The sequence below is a fragment of the Schistocerca nitens genome, chromosome 3, assembly GCF_023898315.1.
Source record: "Schistocerca nitens isolate TAMUIC-IGC-003100 chromosome 3, iqSchNite1.1, whole genome shotgun sequence".
Taxonomy (NCBI): domain Eukaryota; kingdom Metazoa; phylum Arthropoda; class Insecta; order Orthoptera; family Acrididae; genus Schistocerca; species Schistocerca nitens.
In genome coordinates, this window is record NC_064616.1 from 722,033,738 (window position 1) to 722,061,458 (window position 27,721).

At 42.1% G+C, this 27,721-nt stretch overlaps 1 protein-coding gene across 2 annotated transcripts in view; it reads right to left on the reverse strand.

Annotated features, from left to right (window-relative positions):
• LOC126248689 (plexin-A4) overlaps positions 1-23,793 on the reverse strand; it is a 995,564-nt gene extending 971,771 nt beyond the window's left edge. For both annotated transcript variants that reach the window (XM_049949968.1, XM_049949967.1), the window contains exon 1: positions 23,304-23,793. The gene's annotated coding sequence lies outside the window, so the exon portion shown is untranslated. The remainder of the gene's footprint in view (positions 1-23,303) is intronic.
• Positions 23,794-27,721: the final 3,928 nt, after the last annotated feature.

Below are 27,721 nucleotides of genomic sequence, written 5' to 3' on the forward strand. Positions count from 1 at the left end.
GTGCATACCAAACCGGTGACACCACACGCCGGTTGCGACATCACTATCGTTTCGGGGGGTGCTGAATCAGACGTGTGATGTGGAGGTGTGATCACGGGGGTACGATCTCCCCGAAAGTTTTTCTGTTTTCGTAGAAACGTAAACTCCGTCCACAGGCTCTGGAGGCCCCACAGGAACCGACCGACCACCGTGTCTTCCTCAGCCATGGCGTCATTTGGATGCGATACGAATTGGCATTGTGTCAGCACACTGTTCTCCCAATTGTTGTCAGGTTTCGTGACCTGCAGCCGCTTCTACTCGGCGGTCAAGTAGCTCCTGAATTGGCAGTACGGGACTGAGTGTACCCCGTTCCAATCCTCCCACTATTAAAATTCCCTGGAAGTAGCGGGAATCGAACAAACATTCCCCGCATGATAGTCAGCCGCGCTGACCACTCGGAGACGGAGGCGGTTGTCTCTGTTTTTACATACATTGATTTCAATATTTCTTAGCACATTTTCATTGAGGAGTCTAACGAAAACAAAGGGGCTCGAAACAGGCAAGGAATTCCATAAAGCCGCGCGGGACTAGAAGAGCGCTCTAAGGCGCCGCAGTCCTGGGCTGTGCGGCTGGTCCCGGCGGAGGTTAGAGTCCTCCCTCGGGCATGGGTGTGTGTTTGTCCTTATCATAATTTAGGTTAAGTAGTGTGTAAGCTTAGGGACTGATGACCTTTGCGGTTAAGTCCCATAAGATTTCACATACATTTGAACATTTTTGAATTCCATAAATTTACAAGCTATAAGGAGCGATCGCCGGCCGGTGTGGCCAAGCGGTTCTAGGTGCTTCAGTCTGGAACCGCGCGACCGCTACGGTCGCAGGTTCGAATTCTGCCTCGGGCATGGATGTGTGTGATGTACTTAGGTTAGTTAGGTTTAAGTCGTTCTAAGTTCTAGGGGACTGATGACCTCAGATGTTAAGTCCCGTAGTGCTCAGAGCCAATAGCGTGCAGACCTGAGTTCAGTCAAACAGAAATACTGATAATGGTAACTACACACTTCAATTTTATATCGCGTAGGTTTCGCTGTTGTCAAAGTTCAAAATTTGTTGTTTTTAAAACGTAAAAGTAAACTTCACTCGAGGCTTAGGCTTTATGTCAGTTCCCAGAGGTCGACTGTTGCGTACAAGGCAGTATTACGAGCGATGTACGATCGTGGGCCATGTGATCATGTCGCCAGTCCCTTCAGCCATTATTGCCAGTAGATGATTCCGCTGCTTCTTTATTCGAGCAGCTCCTCATTTGGTCTCACAAGACGGAGTGGATCCCGTTCCAAATCTCCCTACCTCAGAAAAAAAAAAATCGAAAAGGCACTGGGAATCGAACCCAGCTTCTTCCGCACCTGCGGCAGCGACACTTAACGTTCGATTACGAAGACGGGCTTTATTGCTGTTATAGGTCTTCATTCGATTTATGACACATAACACATAGTTCTCTAATACTGAAACCAATGTTTTTCAAATGTACATTTTTCCGAAGTACAATTACCTGAAACTGATAGTAAAGGGATGTCCTAAGCACTCATGTAAACAATTATTATTATTATTATTATTATTATTATTATTATTATTATTATTATTATTATTATTATTTCTTTCCTTTCTCAGACGTTTGGGCAACGGCCTTGCCGCAGTGGCTACACCGGTTCCCGTGAGATCACCGAAGTTAAGCGCTGTCGGGCGTGGCCGGCGCTTGGATGGGTCACCATCCTGCCGCCATGTGCTGTTGCCATTTTTCGGGGTGCACTCAGCCTCGTGATGCCAATTGAGGAGCTACTCGACCGATTAGTAGCGGCTTCGGTCAAAGAATACCGTCCTAACGGTCGGGAGTGCGGTGTGCTGACCACACGCCCCTCCTTATCCGCATCCTCCTCGGAAGATGACACGGCGGCCGGACGGTCCCGGAAGGGCCACTTGTGGCCTAAAGACGGAGCTTTTTTTTTTTTTCTCAGACGTTATGTCTGGTCAAAAATGGAAAGTGACTCGGACCTTGATCAATCGTGACTTCCTTTTAACTGTACAGTATATGTTATATTCCATTTAGGAACTTTCGGGTATTATTATTATTATTATTATTATTATTATTGACATATTAAAGGTGGAGGTGGCAGCTCGTTAAACTTGAAAGGATCCACGCCTTTGCTGAAAGGACGATCACCTAAAATCAGTAGGTGGCAATGCGAATGAAAGATTTATTGGAAGCGCTCTGCTAAAATGCAATGTATTTGTCAAGAAAATCACAGACAAGGCGCTAATGCTACCAATTCTACAGTACTGTTCGAGTGTATGGAGCCCTTATCAAGTAGGTATGACAACAGACATCAAACATAGTCACAGACGGATTGCTAGCATCGTAACAGGTCGGTCCAGCACATACAAAAGAGAAACAGATTATTATTTATTATTATTATTATTATTATCGTTGTTATTATTGTTATGTTCGAGGAACTTGAATGGAAGTTATTGGGAAAAAGACGAAGTAACTCTGGCGAAATCCTGTTGAGAAAATTTGGAGAAGCCGTGTTCGAAGACCATTATGCTGCCACCGTTGCAAATCTAGCATAGGCATCTTGTGAAAAAGGTAAGAGATTATGGTGCGTACAGACGCATATAGGCAATCATTTTACCCTCGCCCAATACGGGAATGGAATACAAAAGAGAATCAACAATATATTTTCAACATTTCGCTGCCCTGTCAGCAACTATATAAATATTAATTTTAATTTTTAGGTTGGGTTATCCCGACTGAAACCTAGGTAAATTCTAGGTAAACGGTGCAACTGAGGCTGTTGATTATTAAAATTAATAATCTACATTTTTGGGTACGACGTACTCTCCCCACCATGCACTGTTCAGCGGCTTGTACAGTGTAAATATGGACGCAGAACCCAAAATTCATATTTTCCCCCGAATTACAACAATTTACTGAAAGTGAAACTATTGTTTAATAACGTTACGTATACACTCTGGAATCGCGGAATAGCTACACAATATCGTATATGGTGGCCTAAAGCACTACAATGTACAGCAACTCCACGTGGGATAGAGTCAAAAAATGGGAAGAATGTGGCTGTTGAAGGAGTGAACATGTTAATCAAGGCAACTCATTTCAAATATTCTTTTGCGACTTTATTACACTTCGGTAAATAGTCTGATGTGGGATGGGCCCACGACAATCATGTAATTACTAAACGAGGTCGTTATTGCTCACGGATGTCAATTTTTTTGCCATGGCCATGTCCTTCAACTACCGTGTTTAACACTTTAATAAACTTTTTCTGCCCAGACAGAATGGCTAGCAGTTTATCAGGGAAACTAAACGGAAGAAAACTGTCAATATATCATAATCGGGAAGTCTGTTACAAGTATATACTGTCAGTACTAAGTTGTGAATGTGAAATATAGATGGCAAATGCGCAGATAGTTAAAAACTGAGTTGTCCAACGAACAATGGGTTGAGGATATAATGAAGACTTTTACGAAACTGAAGTGGAGATGGGCTGACATGTGCGTCTGGTTTTCAACCTTGACTCCATGGAAACAGGTCTGCGGAAAACACAACATTCGTCTGATTCCGTTCCGGTGATAATTGCTAGGATGTGAAGGATATGTTCGACACGTTTGCGAGCTGTAGGAAAAATCCACCTACGTAGCTGCGCAGTCATCGCGGCGAGTTGCTAACCGAAGAGGGCCAGGTTCGATTGCCGGCCGGGTCGGATATTTTCTCCTCTCGGGGACTGGGTTTTATGTTTTCCTAACGTTCGGATCGTCACAACTGACATTCCACGGTTGAGGTGGCTCTATGGGCGTTTACCGAAAGTCACTAAATTAAAAAAAAAAAAAGAATTAAACTGTAGAGAACATGTAGCGCAAGCCAAAATTTGAAGCTTCACGGACCGTTTAGTCTTTAATGAGATCAAGGAGCAGGAACCCGAAGCAGGGGGCGATACGTAAACTCTATGACACTACGATACTAACGGCGAGCTCGACGTCTTCCGTCAACCCATTCTGGCTCGCTGCCCACATTCTTTAACACTGCTCAAGAATAGGACGCACGTGCGTCCGTTTGGAAATAAGCTATAGAACGTTCATACTCCAGCCGAGGAGCAGCTCACACTTTTCTGTGATGTATTTGAAAGGAAAATTATTAAAAACAGCTCATTTAAAAAAGGATTAATTGGAAACACGTGGAATGAAATCAGGCCTCTGGCTCTGTTACCAAGAATAGGATATAATTTTATTTCATCGAAATTAATTGTTCTCTTCAGGCTGGATGGCAGCATACTGCTCATTATTATATTTGAAGCTGCCTTAAAATCCCATTGGGATTGGAAGGCAAAGAAAAAACCTTAACTACCAAGAACACTTAAATTTTTAAAACAAACGAACTACACTGACTACCATGCTGTTATCATCTGCTGTGAAGATGACTTTATAAATCACGGCATCAGTTATATAATACAGAGAAACCCATGTGCGAAATTTACGAATGAAGATAAAGAAGACAGAGGAGAGCAATGGTCTGTTCTTCATGGGGAAGTATAAGAAATAAAACTACATGGAATATACCTTTTGACAAGCATCAAATTTGAAATAATTTCCGTAAACTTCAAGTCACGGAGATTTTTTCCGCAGTTTTATCATGCTATTTTTTGAAGCATTGCTACTTCTGTGCCTTTTTCTCACTTCTTGTTCTGGTTAGATACCCCCCCCCCCTCTTAAAACTGGTGGCCAGAGCGAACGCGCGGCCTTGGTACAAGGCCAGCTCATGTCCCTGTTTCCCAAGCTTTAGAATGGCACTAAGCTGTCAATTTTCTTCTCTCATAATGTGTGGCCAAACTTTAGGATACCGGAGACGAAACACGTCACGAGAATCCGGATGAAAATTCTAAGCTAACGCCTATTACTATCTTCAGCGACGATGTCTGGGAAGAAAAAGGATGTAGCAAATTTAAGAACATAACCCGTGAACAAATGAGAGAAAACACAGCGTTCCTCGTGACTTAGCAGCATAGGTACTGGAGAGGCCAGTCCTGTTCACATCATCGGCTTCCCAGCTATCAGGTGTTAACTGAACGTTTTCTCCCATGACCACTGCCACATCTCAATTACTGGTGTTTAGGGTTGTGAACTTGCCGCATTTTATTCAATAACTAGGCCACCAGGTACAGGGTGACACTGCATACCTTCTACCGAATTTTGGAAACGCATACGCCCTTTTGTTAACGATTGCCTCACCTCGCTGTAGAGCGCTGGAACGTGCAGACCACAGAAACCCTGACCTCTGACATCTGAATCCGCTGAATTTCATTCAACGTCATAGCGCACAGCACAACTCCCTCTCTTCCTCGCGCTGTGTGTGACGCAGAACGCGTATCTAGGTATCTGCTCGGGGTGATCTGCCAAAAAACATCGAATTAGACGAATTAAAAGGCCGACTGCTACCTACGTGTAGTTTCCGACAGTAGGATAAAGAAGCATTGTCATCGCTGACTTAAGAGCCAACATGGGCAGCTGGGTGGACAGCTATCTCCCGCAGGTTTTATAACATTCCTAAAATGGTTCTCTGATAAGCGGACCATCAGACCTATTAAACATGGATCTTGATGAGTCTTAGATATGTTCTAGAGGGACCTGTCCCGAGTATCTGGCTAGCGGCTTTTCATGTGACGGTCCCTGTTTCCAGAGAAAAATATACCTGTAATGTTAATCATGTTTAGGCGAAGCGAGCGTAGCACTGCAGCTAAGGCACCGCTAACACGATAGCGACACTGCTTCCAATCCTGCCTGTGTACTTTTTCTTTTCTTCCAATTTTATCGTAAAGAATACCATTAAACATTATATGTATTACAAAATTATTCAAAAATATTCATTTTCGCCAGGATAATTCCATCAGTAAATCAATAATTACAGCAAACCTTCTTCCACTGTGCATTCCGTTTGTTACAGAGTAGCATACAGAATCGCCTTACTCGCTGTTTCTTGCTGCGCTAGAACAGAACTCCGGATGTTATTTGACGTAGAAGCAAAGGAAACAAATTCGTAGAGCACAGCACGCATTTAATGAACGGTATTGCCTTGCAGGCGCACGGATTTTTCAGAAGCTATACTGTACCGGAAAACAGAGCTCGTTTAAATTAAGAAAAGAGTGTTCATTCTTCAGTCAACTTCTATTCAAATCAGGTGACAGCAGGTGCACAAAACTGATGCAGAATTAAAGAATGTATTTTCATGGCATCTTCTCTCCAAGCTAGTCTTTAGCAATTTTGTCTTTTTTTCTGAAAATTTTAACCTGTGTGTAAAAATAAATATCACAGGAATGGCAGAATGGAGTACATTTGGGTGGGATAATTTTTACGGTGCAGGTGAATACTTCTGTTTCATCTACAAAGACTTGATCGTAAAGTGATCAATGTGCCCTTCCCAGGAATCAATAATGTAAAGAATTTTCTCTTGTCCCACGTACGGAACGACAGATTTTGAAAACTTTACATATAGCACTTTTGTAACTTCCCTGATACCGTGCAGCTCGCAACTGTATATTTTAATCGATGAGTCAACTCTTTTTTTGAACAAACCAACCAAATTTTCTGGATGGTTGCTGAATGTATAAAAATGCATAAGGGAATATTTTTCCTAATGCAGTTAGAGTATCCTGTGCTGCGAAGGAATGACTAATGCTGTTCAAATCTTTTCTGCGAAGGGACGGTTTGTACTCCTTGTTCCGGAAGGGGTATGTTGTACGTCGATTGGCAGACGGTTTGTTTAGTATTAACTACGTAATCGAGGCCACAATTACGATGAGTACTTTCGTCTTTTTCTGGAATCATCTCCCAACTGCATGTACTATTTAATGATATTCGGTACTATGAAGGAAAAAAAAGTATACAGGTAGGATTGGCACCAGTACCGCCAGTGCGTTAGAGGTGACCCTTAGCCGCTGCCCTACGTTCGCTTGGGCCGAAACATGGTTAACGTTCCAGATATAGGAGATACGCATGAAATTTTAACATCGATTTTCTCGGGAATTAGGGGCTGTCGCGTGAAAAGCTGCTAGCTCGTTACTCCGGACAGGTGCCTCTGTGTTGTTGTGGTCTTTAGTCCAGAAACTGGTTTGATGCAGCTCTCCATGCTACTCTATCCTGTGCAAGCTTCTTCATCTCCCAGTACCTACTGCAACCTACATCCTTCTGAATCTGTTTAGTGTATTCATCTCTTGGTCTCGCTCTACGATTTTTACCCTCCACGCTGCCCTCCAATACTAAATTAGTGATCCCTTGATGCCTCAGAATATGCCCTACCAACCGATCCCCTCTTCTAGCCAAGTTGTGCCAAAAATTTCTCTTCTCTCCAGTTTTATTCAATACCTCCCCATTAGTTATGTGATTTACCCATCTAATCTTCAGCATTCTTCTGCAGCACCACATTTCGAAAGCTTCTATTCTCTTCTTGTCTAAACTCTTTATCGTCCACATTTCACTTCCATACATGACTACACTCCATACAAATAGTTTCAGAAACGACTTCTTGACACTTAAATCTATACTCGATGTTAACAAACTTCTCTTCTTCAGAAACGCTTTCCTAGCCATTGCCAATCTACGTTTTATATCCTCTCTACTTCGACCATCATCAGTTACTTTGCTCCAAAAAAATGGTTCAAATGGCTCTGAGCACTATGGGACTCAACTGCTGAGGTCATTAGTCCCCTAGAACTTAGAACTAGTTAAACCTAACTAACCTAAGGACATCACAAACATCCATGCCCGAGGCAGGGTTCGAACCTGCGACCGTAGCGGTCTTGCGGTTCCAGACTGCAGCGCCTTTAACCGCACGGCCACTTCGGCCGGCTACTTTGCTCCCCAAATAGCAAAACTCATTTACTACTTTAAGCGTCTCATTTCCTAATCTACTTCCCGCAGCATCACCCGATTTAATTCAACTACATTCCATTATCCTCGTTTTGCTTTTGTTTATGTTCATCTTATATCCTCCTTTCAAGACACTGTCCATTCCGTTCAGCTGCTCTTCTAGGTCCTTTGCCTCTACGACATACCTAAAACTCGTCAAAATCCGTGGTTGACATGTCTAGTGGTTCCCTTGTGAGAAGCAACCCGATTTCTTTTATACAGATGGAGCTGAGTTAGGGCGTGGAAAATTTACTGTGTAGTGACTCACAGTGAAAGAAAAATATATTTTAATGAACTATCCCTTTCAATAAAACTGCAGGCATTTGGGGGCAGAAGGAAAGAGAGGAGGAAAAATTGTAAGGTAGTTATAGAGCCGATGTACGAAAGAGCGATACTCCAGTGCTTGATGGCTTCGAAAATAATATTCTGATGACAATAGGTTGTGTGTAAATGTCAGCGGACATAGGCAACCATGGTTATAGATGTTTTAACACAGATATTAAGAGAAATGGACTTTCATTAATCATTTATCACTCTAAAGATGGAAGCGGTCGCGGGAAGTTTCAAAAAATCTCAGACCTCATACATTGTTCACTACGGAAGAGCACCCAAGACTGAAACATATTAACAGAGGCTTTTCTGAGTACAACCAAAGGTATCCGATTCCAATACCTTTACTGTTCGCGCGACTGTGTCTAACAGAATCGTATTTTACCGTTTTGTCCATCTTTACCGTCATTTATTCCCGATTTAATTCGTCTACAGGCGTCACTTTTCAGCAGATGTTTTTGAATGAGCCGCCGACGACTGCATTAGGCAGCAGGTGCAGTGAGGCGCAACGCCCACGACACAGCTTTGGGCCGGACACGTGTCATCAGCACGCGTATTTCAGCGGAATAACGGCAACCACGTTTCCGCAGGAAACACGCCGCTGTGGATTCTCGCAACAATAAGTTATCGCGCCGTACCATTCTCCCGCCAACAAATGGCTGCGGTCGGTCCAACGCGAACGCGCACATTTCGTTCGCACCAGCTTTCTCCTCTGACTGCGCGGCACATCTGGCGAAAACAAAGCCACAGCTGCACCTGACACAATTTGCCTGTCCACACATTTAATTACAGTGTCTGCCGAACATTCGCAGCATCCGCTCTTTTACTGTTAGAAGCATTTTGCAAAAAACGCTAAAAACGACACCATAAATATGAGCTGTACTGCGCGGATGTAACCTACTCTACACTGAAGTGAGGCGAACGTACGCTTGTAGCATTCGTAGATTTATAGAACGTTTCTGAAAATTTCGACTGCCGGCCGTGGTGGCGGAGCGGTTCCAGGCGCTTCAGTCCGGAACCACGCGGCTGCTACGGTCGCAGGTTCGAATCCTGCCTCGGGCATGAATGTGTGTGATGTCCTTAGATTAGTTAGGTTTAAGTAGTTGTAAGTTCTAGGGGACTGATGACCTCAGCTGTTAAGTCCCATAGTGCTTAGAGCCATTTTTGAACAATTTCCACTGGAATCCGCTTGTAGAAATTCGGAAGGTGGCTGGGATAAAATACAGGGACGAAAGGTTATCTTCAACAAACACAAAAACTCGACTGCAGTTGTAAGACATGAAAAGAAATCAGTACATGAGAAGGGAGTGAAAAAGGTACACTGAGCAAGCAGTGAAGAGAATCGAAGACAAATTTGGAGAAGGAATTACGGATCAGGATCCTTGCCGATGACATGGTAACTCTGTCAGAGACGGCAGACAACTTGAAATACCAGTTGAACTAGATAGATGGTGTGATGAAAAGAGGTTATGAGATCATCATCATCATATATATTATTTCTGAAGTTAATATTCCTTTTTCTCCATAGATACTAATCGTACAGGGATGAATCAAATATCATTAGAAAGGTTTTTTAGCCTGCTTCCGTCATAGCATACCGATTTTGCGCTAAAACTTACTGTGTATGGTAAATTTTAACATAAAGGAGATTTAACTATCATAGGCAAAATGACGTCATGGATGCCCAGCTTTCTACATACATTTTACGAAGCTAATTTATTAATTACGAATAAGACGCCGTTTTCCTTTTATCTTATTACAAACACTATATTATTTGATTAAATTCTCACGGTCGGGATTCATAGTCACGTAGAATCTTTTGAAGGACGTCATATTCACCGTTGACTGTAGAAATTATTTACTTCACAATTGCAGTTTCGGCCTTTGGGCCATTTTCAAGTGATACCGAAAGAGATTTTGCTTCTGCACATATCTGATTTTAAAATCCTCTAACATGTATACATGCTATCGCCAAAAATAAGCGTTTTCACTGTAGAATTACATTGAAATACAGTTGGTATTACCTGTATTTCAACAGTGAAAAGACTTATTTTTCACGATGATATGTATAGATGTCAGAGGATCTTGAAGTCTGTCATGTGCTGAAGCAAAATCTTTTGCAATATCACTTGAAAAAGGCCCAAGGCCTATTTTGCAAATTGTGAAATACATGATTTTTACAGTCAGCGGCGAATATGGTGTCCTTTAAAAAAACATTTTATTTGTTTTAAAGTATTCAGTAACTGGATACTTTGCGCACAGCATAGTCATACATAAAACAGAGACTACTGCGATAATCCATTATCTCTGGCCGTCTTAAAGCTGACTTTTCTAAACGAACATACTTTTCAAACGACGAACACATTTGTCATTGTGATTTACCTATTGTCCCCACGGCCTAACATGCTTACTCTAACTGAAAATGTTTGTCGAGTTAAAGTTATAGGTTATGTGGCCCTACTGACAGTTCCTGGTCTCTGCCCATCATACAAGCTGGGACGAAAGTTCCGATTGCAATATATAGTTTTTGATACACGGAAAGGAATATAGAAGAATGTACCATTAATTCATGATTATTATTGCAAGTCGTTTGGTTCATTTTTAAAGATGTCTTCTGTTCATTCCCACAACTACCCTTATCCCAACAACTACACTTATTACAAAGACTGTCATTATCTAAAACTATAAAAGTGCGAAAGTTTCGAAAGGTCTCCTGGCCAACAAAGATAAAACTAGGGTAATGGAATGTACTTTAACTAATTCATGTGATGCTTACTAGATTTGGGAATGAGACACTAAAAATAGTTGATGAACTTTGTAATCCGGCCAGCAAAATAAATGTCGAAGTACAAATTAGTGAGGATATAGAGTGCAGAACTGTAATAGCAAGAAAACATTTCTGCAAAGGATAAACCATTTAACATCGATCATAAATGTCTGAATGGCATTATTTGGAGTGTAACCTTGTGTCGAAGTGAATCGTGCACAATTCAATCGAGAAGAGGGAGGAGATTTTGAAATGTGTGCTACAGAAGTATTTTGAAGAGTAGATTATAGATCGTAAAATTAATGAAGAGGTAATAAATCGAATAGGGGTATAAAATGAAATTTATGGGACAACAGTATTAAAAGATGAGATCGCTTGGTAGGACACATTCTGAGACATCAAGGGATCATCTTTTGTTATTGGAGGGAAAAGTGGGAGGAGGAGGGGGGGGATTTTAGAGGGCGACCAAAGCTTGAAAGCAGTAACCAGATGTAGGTTGCAGCAGCCATGCAAGGATGAAATGGCTTGGACAGAATAGATTATCTTGGAGAGCTACATCAAGCCAGTCTTCGGAGTGAAGACAACAACGAAACTCAGAAACTACCTCTCAAAAGAAGTAGCGTACGTTACTGGACCACTTGTATGGATACTTTCGAATTAATAAATCCACATAATGATGCGTGCGTGGATGGAAATAAGCCACTTTAAGTTTTGCGAACACTTCCTGTGTGTGAGCGTGTATCTCAACCGGACGAGAAAAACTGGCGGTCTTGAGAGTCAAACTATACTGTAGTTACAATCTGACTACCTCTGGAAACAGGAGTATTTGACTGAATTCCGTTTAACTTTACGCAGGCTGTCTATGCTCTTAACGTTTAGGAAGAATTTAGTTCAAATGGCTCTGAGCACTATGGGACTTAACATCTATGGTCATCAGTCCCCTAGAACTTAGAACTACTTAAACCTAACTAACCTAAGAACATCACACACATCCATGCCCGAGGCAGGATTCGAACCTGCGACCGTAGCGGTCGCGCGGTTCCAGACTGAAGCGCCTTGAACCGCTCGGCCGGCAATTTAGCTTTCATTCTTGCTAAACAACAAATGCAATATTTTTATTGAGGGATGAAGCTTCATGATTAAATATTGGACGATGGATAAGTGCCAATCTTCAATCAATTATGTTGCTAATATTCACTGATTAAGTTGGCTTCACATACAACACCCGTAATTCACATCACCTGTGGGACAAAAACTGGCAAAAAAAAATAAAATTTAAAAAATCTGAAGGCAAATCATCAACTTCGCTGTTCTCTCTCTCTCTCTCTCTCTCTCTCTCTCTCTCTCTCTCTCTCTCTCTCTCTCTCTCTATATATATATATATATATATATATATATATATATATATATATATATATATAGTGTGGTGTGATCAGCAGTTGCCAGTTTGGCGTCTTGTCTTATCGCATCAAAACGCAAGGCCCAATGCGAAGTTTTTCAGTAAAACTGACATTGTTATTGCAAGCTATTCTCTTAAATAAAAGGCTGAATATTTTCCTTTCGCCACGATTTAGATCCTGAACAAATTATCTGTCAGGCAGCGCATGTGAATCTAACAGTCCTGGGGCCACATCGGTCACGTTCATTGCCCATCAGGATTTGCCGGGCCTTACTCTATAAGAAACATGTCTGTAAAGTTAGCGGAAAAGCAGATCTGAAACTAAAAATGTAGCCAGAAGAACAGATTGATCGTTCGCATTATAAATAGTGCTATTCCACAACAACCCACCAAGACGACCTCGGATGGATAACACGCAATGTTGTGAAGAACGCTGAAAAGTTTACTGAACTTGCTGGTCGAATGTCTGTAAATTGAGCTGAAACTGTCGTCAATTATTAGCGCCTTTTGAGTTCAATAATACACTGCTGGCCACCGTAAATGCAACACCAAGAAAGACAAGAGGTAGCACAACAAAATTTATTTTGTAGATAACATGTTGACCAAGTATCAAATGATTACGTTTACAGATGTCTGTGACATGTGGTTCCTGCCAGAATCAGTAGCCAGAGTAGCCGCCATTGTTGGAGATCACCGCTGCCACACGTCTCGGCATTGAGTCAAAGAGACGTTGGATGTGTTCCTGGGGTACAGCAGCCCAAGCAGCTTCCACACGTTGCCAAAGATCATCTGGTGTGGCAGCTGGGGATGTAATCTGGGTCACTCGGTGGTGGTGGTGGTTAGTGTTTAACGTCCCGTCGACAACGAGGTCATTAGAGACGGAGCGCAAGCTCGGGTTAGGGAAGGATTGGGAAGGAAATCGGCCGTGCCCTTTCAAAGGAACCATCCCGGCATTTGCCTGAAACGATTTAGGGAAATCACGGAAAACCTAAATCAGGATGGCCGGAGACGGGATTGAACCGTCGTCCTCCCGAAGGCGAGTCCAGTGTCTAACCACTGCGCCACCTCGCTCGGTCTGGGTCACTCGTTGAGCAACCATGGACCACATGTTTTCTATCGGCGAAAGATCCGGAGAGCGAGCCGGCCAGGGAAGCGATTCAATCTGGTTATTGACGAAGAACCTTTGGACAATGCGTGCCACGTGTGGTCGCGCATTATCCTGTTGAAATATGGCTGTGGCCGAGTCCTGAAGGTAAGAAAGGTCAACTGCCTCCAGCACCTCGGATATGTAGCGTCGGCTATTTAAAGTACCGGCAATGCGTACTAGAGGCGTGCGAGAGTAATATCCAATACCGCCCCACACCATAATACCCGGTGCAAGACCAGTGTGGCGGTGCATAATGCAGCTGTCCAGCATCCTCTCTCCACGGTGTCTCCACACTCGAATCCGACCATCGTGGTGCTGCAGACAGAAGCGTGCCTCGTCAGTAAAGACAACGTCATTCCATTCTGCCGTCCACATCCGTCTGTCATCACACCATTGGCGACGGAGAAGTCTGTGGTTCTGCGTCAATGGTAGACGAAGCAATGGACGTCTTGTGGACAGACCACTCTGCTGTAAACGGCGTCGAATGGTACGCGCAGACACTGGATGATGCGTTACAGACGCAGTGTGCTGTGCTATGGTTCGGGATGTCACTGAGCGATCCGTCACTGCCATGCGCACAATTTGCCTATCAGCACGTGCAGTGGTGCACCGAGGTGAATGCGATCGACCACGTCGGTCCGTCGTACCCTCCTGCATCCAACGGTCACATATCCGCATTACAGTTGTTTGGTTTCGTCCAACACGACTAGCGATTTCTCTGTATGATAATCCACAATCTCGGTAAGCCACTATCCTTCCTCTGTCGAACTCGGATACTTGATCAAAAGATGTTCGCTGTTGTCTACGAGGCATAACTGATCGTCTTGTGAAACAACCACAAGGTAAACACACGTGCCGATCGTACACTCGTCGAAATCGCCAAGCCTTAAATGGCGCTATGAGGTGGCGCCACAGGCGCGCGTGATGTGCGTCTGCGCTGAAATTCTAATCAGTTGCGTATCTCATCGCTGCAAACCCATAGTGTAAATTTCACTTGATTCGGATGCTTCCTTCAGGGTGTTGCATTTACGGTGGCCAGCAGTGTATTTTAATACGCTATTTGTGCATTCTTGAGTATTTTTGATGAGATCTGATCTGTGCATAGCATTCCAACAGCCAGCTAAAATTAGACAGAGGACAATGTCAATTTTTTACCTCGAAACAGTTTTGACTGCCGTCTTCTGCAACATTTACCATTTCTTCTCAAACATGACAAACAGGTATCAGACATGGACTTCCAATTTCAAAGGGCTGAAGACAGTAACGAGTACACGTCTTAAAAAAAAAAACAGCATCACTGTACGTACATCCGTAAGGGTGACAGTAAGAGTAAACGAATGAGTGTGTACTTGATCGTCGTGGCGATCTCAAGTCACGCTACTTTTCCTAGCGCCAAACTTACACTTTTGTTTCGTTTCTTCTCCACTAATGGACTATTACCGCAGTGGTCTATCTACAACAGACACGCGGTGTCCGTCCGAAATATGAAATTCAGGAACTATAATTACAAACATTTCGCATTACGTCCCTTCAGCACACTTCGCCAAAATATTTTACCAATTTTTTTATCACAATTTCCACACACGTGTTTTCTGTAATCACATCATTTCTCGTAACAACCCATCGATGGCTATCACTAACTAAATAAAGAGCTTGAGAAAAAGCTTGAAGCCGGCCTGTGTGGCCGAGCGGTTCTAGGCGCTACAGTCTGGAACCGCGCGACCGCTACGGTCGCAGGTTCGAATCCTGCTTCGGGCATGGATGTGTGTGATGTCCTTAGGTTAGTTAGGTTTAAGTAGTTCTAAGTCTAGGGGACTGATGACTTCAGATGTTAAGTCCCATAGTGCTCAGAGCTATTTGAACCATTTTTGAAAAAGCTTGAAGGAAAACTGCAGGGGTTTCATGAAGTCTACTGCAGGTTACCAGTAATATTTCCCATTCTCGCTCTTTTCCTAGACCATTCAAGGGTGTGTCCGCATCAGGACAACAGAGTTACCCTTACACAACAGTAACAGTCATCAGCTGTGAAGGATGTAAAAGCAGGCAATAAATATCTGAATTCCTTTTCAGACCTCCACTTCGGAAATTTTTATGAATAATGCAATTCATCTTTCTTGCCGCGTCTTACTTCGGTGGCGCTTTTGCGCCGACTAAACGAGCGCATGACGGATCGTGAAGCTCCCCCGTTAGTTCTTTTTGCTGTGGGTGTCACAATGATGATCAATATTCGTCTTTTTTCATGAACACTGTCAACACATCTTAACGCCCGCGGCCGTTGTTCACTTGGTTCTCATATCTAGGCACCTTTGCCTTTGCACACTGGCTAACAGCCCGTCATTTTCATCGTTGTACTCAAAGAAATCTTGAGCTTAATCCACAGTTTGCATCCGCATCATACAGGCACAAATATTCGCTACACTCCGAGGATGCTATGGCACTGACGATTCGCGAAGTTTTAAATTTGCAGCGCCCTCCAACAATAGTTTAGGCATTAAACCAAGAAAAGCTTATGTGTTACCAAAGGGCCCCGTGTTCAAAATCTCAGTTGCCATTATCCGTATGTCCGTCGCATATGTGGTGTTTTGAACTAACTGTTGTTACAACTTTTCAACAGAGGTTCGCAAGTGACTTCGGCTTGTGTTGACTACATGAAAAACAATTCTTGCCTCAGGGCACTGAGCGAAGCAATGAGGAGAAGCCGAAACGACGGGTAGCTGGCCCCTGCGTGTTACGCCGTCCGCCCAACTAGCGCCTGTGTACTATATCTTACGTTAATTTCAAAGCACAAATGTTTTCAAAATACTTACACCACTTTATAGGCAGCAATGTAATTTGATAATACATACTTCTAAAATAAATCTGAAGTTCTGCCTTCACAGTGCTAGCTTCCGGTGTTACGTTACTGGAAATTTTTTCATACAGGTTGGAACTTCAAAGGAGAGTGACTACATAAAAAAATGTACTGCCTCTGAAGCGCTACGCGCACAGTAAGGACGAGATTCTGCTCCAATACTTTCAAATACCTTAGTGCGAATTTTAAGGCGAAGATTTACCGTGAAACTTTTCCTGCTTGTTGAACATTTTTGCAACACACTCGCGCCGACTGGACATACGCGTGACGAATCGCAAAACCCCTCTTCGAACCTTTCCATCTCCTGCGATATTCTACCTAGGTAAAGGCCCTAGGCTAACGAACAGCACTTACGAAAGGGTCATATAAGAGTTCTGAAGTATTCCCATGCATCTCCCTTACTTATCCTCCACAGTCTGTTTCCCCAATACTACACTTATATGGTTTTTCCACCTTAAAAACTTCTGATAGACCATCGGTCGATTAATATTAACTGCTGGATATAGTCCTGCCCCACATTTTTCCATTACTTACGGTGCTGTCATACGCATACATGCTGCTGTTATCTGTTTTCTAGTAACTACCAAGATTCCGTTTGGCCATGGCCTTTTTCTTTTCTTATTACTTGGAATCTAGCAGTGAATTCCCCTGATCTGTCTACTATGCATTCGCCTAGCTACACCTCTTTTTAATGACAGTATTCCACTCCAATCTATTCCCTTATCCATTTGTTCATTTTTCTGTCTCTCTATTTCTCAATAGGCATCCCTCCATTGTTTGCTTCTGGCAGAAACACAAGGTTGTGTGTGTGCGTGTGTGTCTGTCTGTCTGTCTCTGTGTGTGTGACAGTACAATAAAACAATACTTTTCGCTTTTTTTTTTACACGCATTGCATTATATTTTCTTACGTTGTACATCAACAATCTTTCATCTTGAAGTCTTCCTGCGCCTCGCAATTAATTACTAGTGTTGTAATCTTTCTGATTAATTAGCTGATACTAGGAGCGAGCTTTTCCGACTAGTTATCCCCACTGGCTTCACCGTGAAAGCCGGCCGAGGTGGCCGAGCGGTTCTAGGCGCTTCAGTTCGGAACCGCGCGACTGCTACGGTCGCAGGTTCGAATCCTGCCTCGGGCATGGATGTGTGTGATGTCCTTAGGTTAGTTAGGTTTAAGTAGTTCTAAGTTCTCTGGGACTGATGACCTCAGCTGTTGAGTCCCATAGTGCTCAGAGCCATTTGAGCCTTTTTTTTTTACCGTGAAAACGAAAAGCAGCGACTAGTCTGAATATTGGCCCACTGCTGAAGTCTCGATTGTATTACCAAAAGCGATTACATTCACCTTTGAATAATGGGTAGGAACGATACTCCACTCTTACTGTTAAGTTATATAAGATTGAACTATTGAGGTTTCGTAAAGTCGAGAGAAAAGCGTATTGTGCACTGCTGTAATACGGTTGTCGCTGTGAACAAATCTGCAAAATACTGTAATTGTTTAACAGTTAACAGTCCACGGTGAAGTGTATTTCGCAGTAATGTTAAAGAATTTATGTCCTATTCAGCCCGCATATTGAGTGAGGGAAAAGTAACAATCTATATGCCTCTCTATGCGCTCTCATCTTATTCTCAGTATCCCTACGTAAGATGCACAATATGGCAGAGAACTGTCGCACAACCCCCGTCGAGAACAGATTCGATAAATATATCTGACTGGCGTATTCAGAAAACTTTTATGTCAACTGACTCCCCGCGGAAGCCTACGCAATTATATATCCAACTAGGTTTAGCGAAAATGTTTTGTTTCTTCCGAAGATCGCCTTTCAAGTTCTCTCTATCGCACCTTGACATAAGCTGTACCGGCGTATTATCATCCGTGCGATGTGTCTCAAATGGTTCTGAGCACTATGGGACTCAACTTCTGAGGTCATCAGTCCCCTAGAAATTAGAATTACTTAAACCTAACTAACCTAAGGACGTCACACACGTCCATGCCCGAGGCAGGATTCGAACCTGCGACCGTATCGGTCGCACGGTTCCAGACTGTAGCGCCTAGAACCGCTCGGCCACACCGGCCGGCTGCAATGTGTCTCTGGACTGACAGAACACTGCACTGACTCAACGTTCCGCGTACGTTGCCAGCGCAGTCACGAGTAAATGCGTTGCATATATTTTATTCCAGACGGTTTGAAATGAAACATTTATAAATGTATACCTCTGACTACTCTGTGGTGGTACCTTCAGATGAACTGAGATGAAAGCAGCCATAATGTGCTACCGGCAACGGAGTACAAGTTCGCACGCATGGTTAACAAGGAACTAAGAACTAATTCCGTCGTCTTGCTTTTCTGGTATCTCCACTTTCCACAAGAGGCGCACACTGCACAGCGGGTGGTCTCGCTAAATCAGATAATGTAAAGCGAAATGTGAAACTTTCTTCTCCGCAAGATACGCGTCCAGTTCCAACATTCACGGAAAAATTCGACCGAACGACACAGAAATTCTGAAGTAATGATTTTTTTTTTCCTTTGTGGATATACTAGCTACGGTCGTTAAGTGCCTGCTAGGAAATGATGTAGGGCACTTTACGTAGGCCGTACACTACTTCCTTTCCTGGTGTGTGAACCAGTTCTTCAGTAACGACACGTTGTATGCGAGTTCACATTTCTGTTATACGTTTGACACACAAGACAATCTTGCTATCTGTTATCAGATAACAGTGAATAATTGTTAGGCGAAAGCCAGGGAAGAACCATTCTAAAATACCCTTCATACGAAAAACTCAAATAACCTTGAAAATTATCGATGTCTTTCATAGATTACTTGATGCCGCAGTACCTGCAAGTAAAACACGACGGAATGTAATATTTAAGTTTCAGTAATCACTATCCTGCTATCTGAAGATTATTCTCAAAGTACTTATACAAGCAATGGAAACACAACAAGACTATAAAGCGTCAGATCGTGTCACAGCACGAGCAGTACAACCGTTACCATTAATCCTAGAATATTATACTAATTTTGATTCCTTCCAAACCTATACCTTCATTGATTCGACTAACACACCTAGGTTTGGCCAAGAATATTGTTAAAAAGCGGCGCAACAGTAGAGTTATAAACCCTCCCCTCCACAACAATAGGGGGTTATTTAAGGGGAATGTGTTCGCCGAATCGACTACCAGTAGTATTCTACAGTTAAATTTGTTATTTACTGAAATAGCATTTTATGCAGGTAATTTGCAATAACGTTGTTTACTTGGATGCCTCATGGGAGTAAGTTATACTACCTGGACTCAGGAAAAATATACGAACGTAACGTTGCATCAGTCACAAAACGAAAATGTACACACCAGTTTAGTACACAGTCTTACTGTACTTCCCATACATAGTTCTGAGGCGCAAGAAGGAAGATCACATCATCCACTACATTTTTCCCAATGGAATTAATGAAGTATATAATCATAATATAATTGTTGTACGCGATCGAATGTGAAATGTATACGGTTTTATTCTGACCCCTCAAACTGCACGGGACTATAGACTGTAGTATGATCTTTCAATTTGTTCTACTTTGAGGATGCAAAATGTTTACTTACAAACTCTTGTCGATCACTGTGCGCAGAACATCACGCACTCCAAGTAAATGCATGAGACTTCAGCGTTGCCAACAGAAGAGCCCAAACAACCAATCGTGACGTTATAGTAACTTCGTTCTCGTATTTTACTGTTATCAATATTTCGAAGACAGTCTAAGGAAGAGAAAATTTTATTAAAGTGATCATCGTACACTGTGTTACAGGGATAACATGCGTTGTAATTTAAAAGCACATGTATATGTATAACGCTATTAAAATTTCCCATGCCGAAAGTTCGAATCTTTCGTTGAAACTAATAATGAAAACAAACTGACGCTAACGCACAATGTAATGGCAACTTACAATTTACTGAAGCAATTATGACATTGTTACGTAGGGATGATATGAATGTATTACGCATTCTACGTGCTCGACATGCATATGTTTGCGATGGCAGCTTCTATAATTAACAGAAAAACCCTAAAACGTGGTTGAAACTTTGTTATGCTTGTTTGATTTGTTCTGCTTAGTTTATAGAGCGGCTGATGAACTGTTGTGACTGATAAATAATGATTCTCACGAGGAAAAACTATTTTATATTTAAATAATCATGAGTGTAGTAAGGCAGATACAGGAAATATGACTCTGTAACTGGTGAAAAAATTCAAACGATCAAATATTTTACCGAACAGACACGACTGGTTACACATCACTTGACTTATCCATTCGAATATCTTTGCGTTGTTAATAATCAGAACAAAAAATACTGTCACTGAGGGAAGAGGCCACTACAGTCTAATTCAATACAATTACCGACGCTGATCTGAAAAATTTCACTTTCTGTGTCGCATAAAATGTAAATGCAGGCAAAAACACTCATCAAATGTAATAAAAACAGCAGAACTAGAAATACTTATATGCCTTCAGTTGGAAACCTCTCTGTCATTCCCGATGATCGCTATGTTTGTTGACATCAATTATATTTATAATCCAATGTGTGGCTACAGCGAAACCGAACTAGACTTACGAGATGCCCAGTATTTTGACAATAATGAAAAAGGCAGATGACACGCACGTGTTACCCACGTGAATAAAATATTTTGACAGGAATGGAGGAGACACGCGACAAAAATGGTCCTTTTTTCCTCCTCTTATAGTACGTCTTCGTTATATCTATATAATCGGCTTTAACTTCTAAGAAATCACGACGCACTGGGCGATATGCAATCGCAAAAACTCAGCCGGGATCTTGCAGAAATGGAAAAATTTTGCCTAAAGATTTAGACAGGAATTAAAAAATTAATAATAACAGCGGATTAGGCTTTAAAATGCACCTAAGGCTTCAAGAAGTTTGTAGGGCTTCTACAAACCGTCTTTGTTGTGGGTAGAGACGCTAGCGCTATAAAAACAACAAAAATTTGTAAAGAAACCGCACAATACAATCGAACGAAGCAACACAAGTCGAGAACTTTTATGTCCTTGACGAAGTTCTATAAGAAGAGATTGAAAAGGCAACCATATCACGAAAGTTACACCACCCCCTCGCCCCGAACAAAATAACAGCCGCAATTCAACAGGGAGAACTCAGCCGGCTACTGGAAGTAATAACTGCGCTACAAAAGAAAATTTTAACAATTTAAACACCTCGATATTGTTGTTTATACGGTACAGACTCCTAAAAGGATCTAAGTGTTGGTCGGTTACAGAAAACGAGGAACAAATATACTCTCATTCATCTGTATTCGTCCTCCTTAGGATTCCTCAGTCACAATTTAGGATACAATAAAGTCCGTTCTATTAAGTCCAATAACAGTTAAATTTACATAGTCCTCGAGTCACTGATAAAAAATACCAATAAATTCGTGTTTACACATGTACACACAGGAATGTTTCAAAAGACGCATTAAGGAAATTTAATGCTTTTGGAAGAAAGAAAAAAAAATCACCCAAAACTTTAAAACAAAGTTTTTGATTCTTGAAACAATATAACATTAAGCAAGTGAGTAGAAGTGTTATAAGAGCTTTCTTGAAACACGCAGCTATGAAAGTAGTGAAGCCTGTAACCTCAGTGAGCCTAGAATAACACCACGACCGAACTACGTTGGTTTTTCCAACTAATTGGCTGTTATTCGGTAGAACCTGATACCAGTACTGACAAGTATATAACGCGTTTTACACTTATGCCTTTTACAATACTGTAAGTAAACGTAATCGCATTTAAGTTGCAGGGAATGTAAGAATAGAATTACTATCTCCCCACTTTTCTTTAGCTCTGCTGTACTGTCTGTATTTCTCGGTATGTGATATGCAGGGTACACGAACTTACGCAAAAATAAACAACTGAAAGTAAACACTATAGCGTTTTCAGAGCCCCTGGGATTATTTCTTAATTGCGCACAAGATAACACAAGGAACTGCCATAAAAAGATATTTAAAAACCACACACAACAAAAAACACGCCCCTAACTGTCCCCTGCTGTTCATCTGTGACAAGCCTCTACATAAAAATTCTGTATCATATGAATAATCCACGTGGATAAACTATTTTCTGCAACTATAGGAAAAAAAAAGAGATTGTCCATTTTCGTTTCATGAAGCCACTCGACTATAGTCCCAGGTCATCCAAAGTCATGCACAGCATTCACTGAACAGAGAAATTACAAAAAATAGTTTCATAGTTCAAAAACGCCATAAATTTTAGATGCGTAAGAACTGCAGAATATACAATTGCTTTCCGGTATATACGTTTGCGCAGCTAATGCTTCATCCTAAAATGGTGACAAGTATTTTAAAGCAATTCTAATCAATCCAGTTCAAACCACAGTCCACTTGGGTTAATAAATACGTGGCTTGAACTAGAAATAATATCGTCACGGACACTGTTCGTTCTCTTTTGAACGGTGTAGTATTCTATTACTATAAGAGTGGATTTAATGCAATAGTGGAACGCGACTGTGAAGTATCATATTACAAACGTGGAGTGTGATGTCAAGCAGCAATTACCCTAGGAACTACTGGTCGTCCATTAACTGTAATATCGCCAGAATTTCCTAGGTGTATGCATGGGGATGGAGAAAGACGCCGGAAGATGGGTAACGCATTCTCAATGATACACACACAGACATACACACACACACTCTGACAGAGGGGTGGGGGAAGCCTTGGCTTGGAACCAGAGTTCTTTGGCTATCCTCAGAGAAGGAAAGCTCGCAAGTTTCACCTCACACCATCAGTAAGCAGCACTACAGGATGTAAACTAAAACATTTTGATGATAAACAATATGCGGTCAACTTACCTTGAGACGAACAGCAGTCCAGCAAAAAATGTCTATGTCTAAAGCTGCAGAGCTAAAACATCCAGCAAGCACCTCTCAATAATTCACGCCGTAAAGGTTGTCGTTGAACTGTCTAATCCCACAATTAATACGAAAAGTTGGCGTCGTCACTTTTGAGCACAAATTCGTTACTTCACAATTTTTGCCATTTTATTAATCACACGCACACAAACACATTTCACTACTTGTACGCATATGTGCGGGCCTCGCTTCGGCCGTTTTATCTGTTCATTTCCAATAGAGAGACGGCATGGTTAAGATTTTTTCTGGTTGGAGGCTTTCTCAATTTTTGTTAGGTGTAAACTACCGTATAAATTTCAGTATACTACAAACTGAAACCTTTCAAATCCACATAAAGCTTCCCACCACACTCGCACATACGTTAAATTGAAAATTTAGCTGAAGGAATGTGACAAAAATACATTTTTTAAAAAAGCCGCTGAAAACTACCTCCCCTCCCGGCCGTTGACTCGGCGACTCGTCACTGAATGACAACGGCCGGCCCGGCTCTTTCTGCTCTCCCCAGAGAAGCCTCCCCTCCTCCCCACCATTCAGATAGGTGCCCCCCTCCACGCGCATGCGCAGAGACGGGATGCGCGGTCGGGGCAGTCCCGTACCCAATGCATTATGCTTCATTCGATATTATCAGCTTTACGTTCGCACTTGTAGAAACGCTTAAGTTTTGCGTTAATACTTGCACAAAAGTGAAATTCAGGCCGTGTCGCTGTGTGATGGTAGGTTCCTTTACGTGTTGACGGGTCTGATGTATTCTGTGTGCTTCTTTCGAGCGAACAATTAAAAAGTAATGTTGATTCATGTTGTACTCATCTGGAAATCTGTTTATCGTAACACGATTGCATAACTGCATATTTCCTACAAAATAGCTCTATTCGTCTATTACCATCAAATCGAAGTAGGCGAGGAATATTAACTTGTCTCAGTAGTCAGAAACAGATAAAGAGGAGTTCGAGAGCAGTTTAATGTGCTTCTAACCGCAACATTACGCATTTACGTGGAACAGGTCTTAATCACACTCTCACCAACAAAGTGAAGCTCGCAAGACTGATTAACGCTTGTCAAACAACTGAAGTGGAACGCCCATTTCGTAACCATTTAACACTAAATCCAAAGTAAATAACTCTTTCAGACTACAGTGCAATGTATACACTTCACTAAAGCTTAGGCCTACCACAGGTCCAGGATTAGCTCGGACAGTTCTGGTTTTTCGTGCTGTCCGCGGTAATGTCAGAGGTAGCAAAAATAACTGCGATTTGAGTATCTGGCAACTTTTTTTCTTTTTACATTTTAGACCTAGTTGTTCGACATCGCGTTTTTAAACGTTCTCTTACGGTCGTGCGTCTCTCAGGCGACCTTGGAGCAAGCGGTGACGTCAATGGGGAGGCGTGGTTACCGGTTCCGCCACAACTGCCACGTAGTCTTTTGGAAACACAACAAAGGCAATATGTTTATGTTATTTTCGTGTGTGAATTAATTCGTCTACATGTATTTGATCAACTTATATCTATTGTTTTTTTTCCTCGTCGTTTAGCAAAGGGCGACAGAGAGCGTGAGTTTAACGTAAACCTGCAACAGGAATACAAATTTTTGGAACTGTGTAAAATCAATTACAATGAACGTGTTTATTGCACACTACGTACTACAGAATTTAATGTTGCACATAAAGGAAAGTGTGACATTAAGGTTCACATAAAAACAGCTACTCCTTCATCAAACGTAAGAGATTTCCTTTAAAGCCAAAGATGGGAATAAGAGTTGAGAGTTATTTGTCTACTATAGGGAGCATTTGGTCTGTAGAAAGCGATAGACTTTCTGTATCTACTGTTACATACGTGACAAATGTTAAAATTATTTCAGAAATGTCATGTTGTGAATTTTGTGATGTACGTAAAATAAATATAGTGAATTACAAAAGTCATGGCTAGTGAAAAATACAACTGAATAAATTAAGTTTAATGTTTAAGTTAACTGTTGAAACTTTTAAGTAATTTCAAAAACAAATCCTGCGTTGGAGCCAAAAACCATAGTAAGCCTACTGAAGGAAAAACTGTGTGTCAGACAGGAACTCGAAGTCATTCTGTTGTCTTTCGCAGGTAAAGGTCTTGACAACAGAACACAGGACGTAAGAGCGTTACCTGCGAATGCTAATGGTTCTGATTGAAACCTCATTTTTCTCACACATTTGATTAATTTTTTTATCCTGACAAGATTAGGACGGTCAAGCAATCTCTTACATCTAAACAGACATTTTACAAATTTTATGTTATGTTAATTACGATCCAGTTTTAATCCGCCGGAGGGTTTCTGATGAAAATTGGTATAGCTAATACTATCTGTAGTATACAATAATCCACCTTCATCTATAAAATCAAATTTCTCATTTGTCTCGCAGTTGAACTATCTTAATGCTTAACTGCTCACCACGCATCCTATATTAGAGAGGTTCGGAAGAAGAACTGTTACAAACAGATTTTCCTTGAATAAGTGCACTATGTATTTTTATTTACCCACCTCCGTAGTTGAGCGGTCAAAAAATGGAAAGCGAATGATTGGGCTGTAAGAGGATATTGAAGGTCTGTATATCTACTCGCTGTCCATTTCCTTCTGCCCCTCTCTATGTGCATCTGTTACTACCCCTCTCTCTTTTCATTTGCTCCTCCCTCTCTCTCTATCTGCTCCTCCGCTTTCTGTCGACCTGCTCCTTCCCCTTCTGTAAATCTCCTCCTGCCCTCTCTATATCCTCTTCCCCCCCTCTCTCTGTGCCAATCTCCTCCTCCTCTTCTTTCTGTCCATCTCTTTGTCTCTCCTTTCTCTGTCCGTCTCCTCTTCCCTTTCTCTGTCCTTTTCTCCCTTCCTATCTCTCTGCCCATCTCCTCCTCTCCTTCTCTCTGTCCATCAACTCCTCCTTGCTCTCTGTTCATCTCCTTCTCCCCTCTACTTCCTGCCTACTCCCTTCTCCCCCCTCTCTCTCTGTCTGTCTTCTCCTTCCCCCCCCCCTCTCTGTTCATCTCCTCCTCCCCATGTCTCCTTCCCTTTCTCCCTCCCCATTCTCTCTTGGTCCCGCCACCTCTCTTCACGTTATCACTCCCACCGCAATAGGAGGTTGCTGGTTGTTACACCCACAGTATTTCTTTCCATATAGTAAGTTGTGTGTGTACCAAGTTTGGTTGAAATCGATGCATGGGTTTAAAAGGAGCTATTTACTCGCGGAATTGGCCGCATATGCAAATGTCTCAAATATTTAACATGTTTCACACATATTTGTACATACATTTCACTTGTAGCTTCATCAAATTCCGTCCTATAATTTCGTTTTCGCGCAGCTCAGTGTTTATGACGTCATATCTTCTGAACTATGTGTCATACAACGATATAGTTTTGTAGATTCATCCAGCGGTATATCTCGATATTCCTGCGGTACGTGATGGAAATAGTGTTATTAGTAAAGATATAATAAATTAAATGGTCATGCTTGATGCAACAGTCTCAGTGCAAAAAAATGTGTGTGTAATCTTATGGGACTTAACTGCTAAGGTCATCAGTCCCTAAGCTGTCACACTACTTAACCTAAATTATCCTAAGGACAAACACACACATCCATCCCCGAGGGAGGACTCGAACCTCCGCCGGGACCAGCCGGACAGTCCATGACTGCAGCGCCTGAGACCGCTCGGCTAATCCCGTGCGGCAGTCTCAGTGCATGAACAGCGACGAGGTAGTACGTGAGAAACTTTTTTTCCTTTACTCATTTTATGTGGCTTGAGAGCGGGGAAAAGTTTCGTAAAGTCTTGGAATTATGTGTAAAGTTTGTTGCAAGTCACTAAGTGCTCTCATTCTTAAAAAACAGGATGAATATAGTCAGGCTACTTGGCCAATTATTTGCTACGATTATTTTTCACCCTCACCGTTCTGAGAGTTAGGTGGTTCTTACCACCACAGTGGTCACAGTGAGTGATACGTGTACCAAGTTGGGTTGAAATCGATCCAGTGGTTTAGAAGGAGGTATGTATCATACATACACTACTGGTCATTAAAATTGCTACACCACGAAGATGACGTGCTACAGACGCGACATGAGGAAAGTTTCCAACCGATTTCTCATACACAAACAGCAGTTGACCGACGTTGCCTGGTGAAACGTTGTTGTGATGCCTCGTGTATGGAGGAGAAATGCATACCATCACGTTTCCGACTTTGACAAAGGTCGGATTGTAGCCTATCGCGATTGCGGTTTATCGTATCGCGACATTGCTGCTCGCGTTGGTCGAGATCCAATGATTGTTAGCAGAATATGGAATCAGTGGGTTCAGGACGGTAATACGGAACGCCGTGCTGGATCCCAACTAGCAGTCGAGATGACA